Here is an 8334-nt window from a genome sequence, read left to right as displayed (position 1 = left end):
TCTTGTTGATGTTGTGATTGAAACTAATATCATGCCCAATCAAGACAACATTTATTGTAACAATAATCATGTAAGAATTTTCTATAATAACATTCATTTCATAAAATCTGTTTTGTTTTTATGTTATAATACTATATTTTTTGTTTTAGTTTTTTATATTTACTATTTTATTTTGTGTCACGTCAATCAAAATCAGTTTACCAAGATCATGGAGGCTTTTCATTCAATGAACCAACAATTGGTTACCATAATGTGAAGTTGATTTCAATTGAACGACATGTAATGGAAATGAGGTCTCGATCATTTAAAGTTGATGAACGTAATGATGAAGAGCCTACTGTTTATGATCCTCATGACAATCCATTGGAACCACATAAAGGTAAAAGCCTTTAAATTTCTGTAAATTTTTAATTATTCTAATTCTCTGTATGAGTTTAAATATATATTTTTTTTAATTGCAGATGATGTAGTAGCTGTCATTTTAGATACCGTGCCATCTGGTAAAATTTTCATATCAAATTAGTAATATTTTTATTTATTTGTTATATATAATTGGTATGTTTAAGATAATTTTTTTTAGGGAAAATGACACATATATACCTTGTGTTTTAGTGAAATGTCGAGCTTAACCTTTGGTTTTCAAAAATGCCGAGATCATACCCTCTGTTTAACTCAAATGACGAAATTATACCCTGAAATAGACAACAGTTCCACAAATCTTCTTTTTATTGACTTTTCATTGACGTTGACTATAATATTTATATGTAAACACCAATTATCTTTATTCATTCGCGTCATATATGTAATTTATTTAAAAACTAAAAAATAAACAACAGTCTCTTAATCATGAAGAACGCAAAAAGAGGCAAAATAGTAAAAATCGACAGTGGGTAGTCATCAAAATTACAGATTCGAACAGAGAACCCAATGATTCAGAGTTGCAATTCGAACACAGAATGAAGTCATCTCTTGGGAGATATGAATTTTATTATTTAATTTCAATTTTAAGGCTATTTTTATTTCAAAATTGGAAATTTGAAAGTTAGGATACTGTTTTGGATTTGATTCTGTTTTTCTTATATAAGAGTTAATGTCAATGAAAGGGATATTTGTGACACTATTATCCATTTCAGGGTATAATTTCGTCATTTTAGTCAAACAGAAGGTATGATCTCGATATTTTTGAAAACCAAAGGTTAAAGTCTACATTTCACTAAAACACAGGGTATAAATGTGTTATATTCCTTTTTTTTAATATTTGCAGAAAATATAACAACATCTTCTAATGCTGTTTTAGAATCTGAGGAGAATAATCCAGTGCATGTTCAATTCTATTCTCCCAGTTTCAAAAAGGAATTAGTAAGTGCCCTAGAGGATATAGAAGTTTGTTATAAAAACAAGCATTCTCCTTTTACCTCAGCCATTTCTTTGGCGAATGCTCCAATCTTTGACCATTCATTCCCTAATGTATGTATTCTTATCCTTATGTATTTAATTATCTTTATATTTAAATGTAATTATTTCTGTTAGTGTAGTTTATGTTGAAGAAATTTATTTTTTATTTCTTGTCGTTAATCTACTTTTGTAGTAAAAATAATTGATTGTGGGTCTAACATATTCAAAGTATTTACTCAACTTTTATCTTTTGACCTGCCAGGAATACTCTCCTTTTTAAGAGTATATGTTGCAAAATTATTCAACTATTTATATATTTATTTCAATTAGTTGAATCCACATATGTTTTATAGTATTTTTTATTTTATTTTTGGTTATTATCAGCGTGCAGGTTAAAACTTGAAACCTGAAAGCTTGACCATAATATCTCCATCATGTATGAAGTTGAAGTTTGACCGTAGTAGCAGTCTATCTCCAAATCATTTTTGCGAAAATTTTCCCGTTTGATTATCATATAGATGAGGCTGTTGACACTCAAGTATTGTCAGAATTAAAAGAATGGTTCAAGACCAATTCTTCAACAAAAAAGTAAGGAGTCTGAAATATTATCTTATATAGATGTATTTTTTTATATCTTTTAATAAGTTTTATTTATTTTTGTTAATATATGGGAATATGCTCTTGCCATTTATCACTGAAAGGAAATAATTGGAAATTACTTTGACACTTATGAAAGATTATAAAATTACCACAAAGGATTTCTTCTCAAGTATTTTTTTGTTCAACAGTCCTCTAACTGATATTGTATGTCTTATGTCTTTGTGTTTATAATTTGTATACTTTATATGTCATTATAATATTATCTAATATGATAGTATTTAGACATTTAACTTGTGTTTAACTATGAGTACAAGTTATATCTATAAATCATTACTTTTTATGTATCTTAAACTATGAATATTCGTTTGTTGTGTTAAATTTTTCATTGTGAGTATACGTTTGTTATTATAAAGATTAACTACGTGTATACATTTTGCTGGGAAGGTGTTTGGTGATATATTTTATGAATGTATTTTGCAGAACATGGAGATATGTGCATATTATTTGAGGATGAAATCTGTATATCATCAATGCTTTCAGTTATGTGTTACAATGACCGATATTATGTTTGATGTAAACTTTTCGAAGTATTGTGATGAAAACGTACCTCAAAGTTATAATTCCCTTGCTGAGATTGAGTCCTATTTCATGAATGTTATAAGAGGTTTGTATTTGGTTATATATTTTAGAATAAATTGCATAAATGCCCCCTGTATTATAGACCTTGTAACATCGTACCCCTCGTAATATAAAAACGCGATTTTTGCCTCTCAATATCATGTTCCATGTCATTATAGTCCTTCTGTTAACGGTTTCTACCGCGCTGTTAGTTAATCGGCCACGTGTTTGTAACGTAATAGCCAAATGAAGGCTAATTTGGTAAAATCAATATACCATATATTTATATCAAACAAAAAAACAAAAAACGAAAAGAATAATAATAAAAATAATAATTCTATCTCTCCTCTAATTCAATCAGAGCCCAAAATGACTTTTGCAAGTCGTATTCTTCATTATCTTCCGGCCTCGGGACCAGCATCCTCTCGTCGCCGTGAATCAGAACGTCAGCGCAAATGATATCGTCCGACCGAATGATCATCGCCGAGACGACCATCCTGCCGCCGGACTATCTCCGCTCGAACCTCACCCTCTGGTCGGAACCAGCGAGCATGGCCACGTGGACTGGATCGGATTCAAAAGTTTCTAGGGTTTTCTTTGATTACTCTTCTTCTTTTACCGATTACTATTCTTCTTTTCCGCCGTGATTCGTGGTTCATCTTCGCCGACGTGCTCTTCTTCTTCACCGTCCAATGTGGGCTTTGGTCTCCGACGGAAGTATAAATACTTAGTCTCAAATAAAGTTATTCATTAACTCACACAGAGACACAAAGCTTGACATTAGTGGTGGAATTCGAGTATAGGCAATGTTCGGAGTTCACGAACCCGTAAGTTCCTTCGCCGATTCGCTCCAATTTCTCGAAGAAATAGACGCTCATGTCGAGTATAGCCACTCTTTTTCTCTGTGCTCAATCAAACGACTTTACCTTAAATAATATCTGTTAGAACTCGGAAAAAGCAGTGATAGAATATCGCCGGAAAAAGTTCAGGTCGAAGAGATACTAATACCAGCGTTGTTCTGCGACGAGCTCTCGAGTGGAATCGCCGGATGTCTCGCTACCGAGAAAAACCCTAGCTTCGAAGCTGAACCCCCAATACTTGAGTTGAGTATCAATTTTTTTTCTCCAGCTATTTTTTTTCAACCTATGTTTAATTTTGTTTTTATTATTTTTACGGAAATAAAAAAAAATTGTTGAGTATAAAACATGTATAATATATCATTTCATTTTTTTTTCTTTTTTCATTTATGTTTAATTTTTTACAAAGGAAGAAAAGGGTAATTTGATAAATTCCATTACTTTACCTATGACGTAAGAAAAGCATGCGCATTTAACTGACGTTTTGGGGTCTGAATATAGACGGATGGACTATATTGATACGAAACATGATATTGAGGAGCAAAGATTGAGTTTTTATAGTATAAGGGCCAAGTTGTTACAAGACCTGTAATATAAGGAGCATTTATGTAATTTATTCTATATTTTATTATATATTTAGTATAGTTTCTATTGGTTATTACATAATTATAATTTTTTTTATTTTTAACAGGACAAATTATATCAAACACACAGAATTGGGAAGATGTGGATTTGATTCTTATTCCCCTCAAGATTTCAATTGATGGAGCATATAGGTTTTCCAATTGGTCTCTGTTTGCCATCGAGTTAGTCAGTCGTAAGATAATAGTTTTTTATTCATCTATTGGTCGTGAGAACAATAATTTGAAGTCAGTTGTAGACAGATGCATATACTGCTATCTAAAATAAAAAAATCAGAATAAGAAGTCAGTTGTCCCAAATGTATTCAAGCCATATAACTTGGTTTTTCCTGATACACCCAAACGAATAAATTATTAAGTTGTTCTCATTTAAGTTGTTTTCATTCTTTATTTTTTCATTGTAACTTATATTTCTTTTTTGTATGTTTAGTAATTAATTATATTATGAATTTTATCATTGTTAGTTTACTCATTAATTACTGTAATATTTGTCTTGTTTTTTGTCTTTCAGTTTTGATTCAGGTATCTATGTTGTTGGATTTGCCGATTTACTTATTTCAAATTGCCCTGTTATGCAAATCGAGGAAATAGGCATCAATAATCTCCGGTTGAAGTACAACACTCAACTTTGGAAACACGCCATGGATGGAAGTTATAGAGATCAATAATTTGAGAACATTTGTCGATCTGGAACTTGCACTTACACTCGTTCTCGTTGTTGAAGTTCAAGATTTGTAGTAATCTTTGTATTTAGTATTAGATGCTTGATTGGCATTCATATCTATTACTTTAATATATATATATATATATATATATATATATTGTGTTGTTAGTCCATTTCAAACTGTTTGAAATTTGTTTCTTTAGTCTAATTTTCGCTGTTTAAATAAATCTACATTAGTCCCTTATGAATTTTTATGTAGTTTGATACGTGAGTCTACTTTGGTTATGAAAATATTACATTGAGTCTACTTTGTTCAGATTATTGTTTGGCACTCATATCCATTACTTTAAAACATATAAATTTTGTGTTGTTAATCCACTTCAAACTGTTTCAAATTTGTTCATTGAGTCTACTTTTTAGTGTTTAAATAAATCTATATTAGTCCCTTATGAATTTTTAACGCGAGTCTACTTTGGTTAAGAAAATATTCCATTGAGTTCTCAATTTAAAAAAATTAGTTCTCAATTTAGAATTCACCAAAAAATACATAATCATATCTATTATTATAAAATCAAATATTCTTTTGTCAATTTTCTTTACTCTTTTTGCTGAAAGTTGGAGCATTCTTGCAACTTGCCTTGTTGTGTCCTTTTCCTCCACAATTTTCACAAGTCAACCTCACCCGAAATGTTTTCTCCATTGCTGATGGTATTCTCTCTGTTTTTCTTCTTCCCTGCTGGTTTTTATAGATTGATGGTTGCGTCACTTCTAATTTAATTTCTGTTGGCACTTCCCAATCCATTTCATCTCCAACTGGATTCACTATTCTTTCGTATGTTGACCTTTGTGTTTATTTGCTGTACCAATGTGAAACATATCTTGACACCATGAGATTGACGCTGTCGATTGCTGCCAACGCATGTGTGCACGGAATACCCTGAGTTTGGAACTCTCCACAGCTACATTCTAGTAGGTTCAAATCTACCAAATATTGATGCTCTATGGATTTGACTTGAAATTTCAGGCTTGATATACGTGAAACCTGTATGTTATAAATAAAAAATAATTAAATATACAAAGTATACTCCGATTGTAGAAATATTTAAGTGTAAGTCTACTTTGGATTGTTTGTAATATGTTCTTTGAAAATTACCTGCATGCGTAGTGCCCAATCCTATTTGAAGCTGCAATCAAACTTCTTTCTGAAAACCATTGTTGCAAGATTGATCTTATTTCTTCGAGAAGTTGTATGATCGGCAGACGCTTTAAATGCTTTACTCTATTGTTCATTGACTCTACTAAGTTGCTGGTTTGGATGTTGTAACGAACTCTTGGATAGTAGCATCGAGCCCACTTTCTTGGGTCTGCTTCTCTTAGATACTTGAACATTCTATGATCAATTGCATTTATCTCTGCCATAGACTGTTCAAATTCATCTCTAGAGTAGGTGTAAATAGCTACTTTATAAGCCTCCATAAGACCAGCACTTCTGAACCTCATCTTCAAATTCTGCTTCAAATGGTACGAGCAAATTCCATGTTCTGCCTCTGGAAATATTATCTTATGGCATTCTCTATGCTTTTGTGCCTGTCGGATACTATTACCAATTGTTCCCTGTGATGGAAAGTATGCTTAATTTTATCGAAAAACCAGCAATATGAATCGTCATTCTCCGAGTCCCCTATCCCAAATGCTAAAGGGAAAACTTGATTGTTTCCATCCTTTGCACAAGCTGTATACAAAGTGCCTCCACATTGTGTAGTCAAGAAAGTCCCATCGACTACTATTATTGGTCTGCAATGTCTCCAACCTTCAATTGAAGCACTTAATGCGAAAAACGTGTACTTAAACCTGTTCATACAGAGATTAATTCAAATTTTAAGTATTAGTGTTCAAATATATAATTTACTGTATAAATTTCATAAGGATTTTACAATTGTACATATGTATAATTTTTTATTACAAAAATTATATAACAAGCACTACTATATGTAATTTAAATAATATATACAAATACAGTACCTGTTATCATTGTCCTTTTCATAATATGCAACTGTTCCGGGATTTGTTTTGACCAACATGTGCAAGTAGGATGGCAGTTTAGTGTAGTTTTCTTCAATTGTACCTCTAACACTTGTAACTGCATGATCTTTGGCCCTCCATGCTTTAAAATAAGGGTTATTAAGTTATATAGCCACACGGTTACAGTGAATTGGGATATAGCACACCTTTCGTTCATTTCTTATAAATAGCCAAGTTAACTTATTAACAAATTAATAAAATACTTATTTAATCCAGCCAAACATGTAAAAAAGGTAGTTAATAGGCTGCCACGTGTGGGGGTCTAAAAACTCAAATATTAAAATATCGTTTCAGATGGGCTTAGGCCCGATTGAAGCCCACGATCCATTCGAGAAGCGGCCCGCGAAATCAATTTTGGACCTGACTCGCTCTCCGCAGGTCGGCCCAAGTCCAGCAACACTTCCCGGTTCGATAGACTCCAGTTCGCCCACGTCTTCCTAGTCAGAAGCATCAGTCAAAGAGGAGACTACGCCGCGAAGACCGGATATCGGACGACTACGACCTCGGCGAGGAAAATGGATCGAGGAACACGTGTCTTCGGCCAGAAGGTTCCATCTCGCCTATAAATAGAAGAGGATAGGACGACTTTCACACACGCAAGATCTTACTCTCAGTTTCCAATTCTAATTAATATTTCCTTTCTATTCTTATATTTGTGATCGTGAGCTCGACCTGTTGAGTTCGTCACCTCGTCCCGTTGTAACTTCCTCTAAATTAATAAAATTAATTAATATTCGTATATTATTATATAATTCTTTATTATTAACTTGTTTCTTATACGACGTCTTTCTAAACCCTTCTTAAATACTGTCGTTTCATTCTTTATTTGTGATTGTTGATCGATCTGAAAATCGACATCAACAATTTGGCGCCGTCTGTGGGAAAATTCAGAAAGACCAATCTCGGAAGGAACAGTTCGTAGAAAAACAATTTTATCATGTCTTCCACTCCGACTCATTACAAATCCGGAGAGGAGATCCCATCAGGGATCAGGGCAATCCTGGATATGCTGACCAAAAAGATAGATGAGCAAGCCGAGACCAACCGCGCTCTTAATGACCGGTTGAATACTCTCTCGACTCCTCGAAACATCCCAAATCCTCAAGTGGGATCCGGAGATATGACCGCCTCTGAGTCAGCTCGCCAAGCAACCTCGGTTGCATAAACAAGCCGAGCTATCCCTCCCGGAGTCCGTCTGGACTTCTCTGGGATACAGGTCGCCCGAGGAGCAGACCAGTCTGCTGGCGAGGTCGCAACAGAAGTCACGATCGATCCTTCCGGACTCCCTCCGCCTCCGCTCGGGGGAGCACCGTCCGGGTCTTTCCCGACTGATGCGGGACCTCGCCCTCAAGCGATCTATCAAACATTCACTCCCCAGCGTTTTGGCGGGGTGAATCAGACCCGTCAGGGCCCGGCAAGTGTAACCGCGGCCAGTCCGGCACAATCGGGACCTCGTGTCTTTCGTGGTGGCGAACCC

The 8334-nt window shown here is 34.0% G+C and overlaps 1 pseudogene; it reads right to left on the bottom strand.

Moving 5' to 3' along the window:
- Positions 1-5361: 5361 nt before the first annotated feature.
- On the bottom strand, positions 5362-7308 carry LOC149404094 (PKS-NRPS hybrid synthetase cheA-like; annotated as a pseudogene).
- Between the last annotated feature and the right edge of the window lie 1026 nt (positions 7309-8334).

This window comes from Urtica dioica, chromosome 2 (assembly GCF_054948205.1).
Source record: "Urtica dioica subsp. dioica isolate 48M chromosome 2, U.dioica_male_clone48M_v1_H2, whole genome shotgun sequence".
Lineage (NCBI taxonomy): Eukaryota > Viridiplantae > Streptophyta > Magnoliopsida > Rosales > Urticaceae > Urtica > Urtica dioica.
This window is presented reverse-complemented; position numbering and strand designations above follow the sequence as displayed.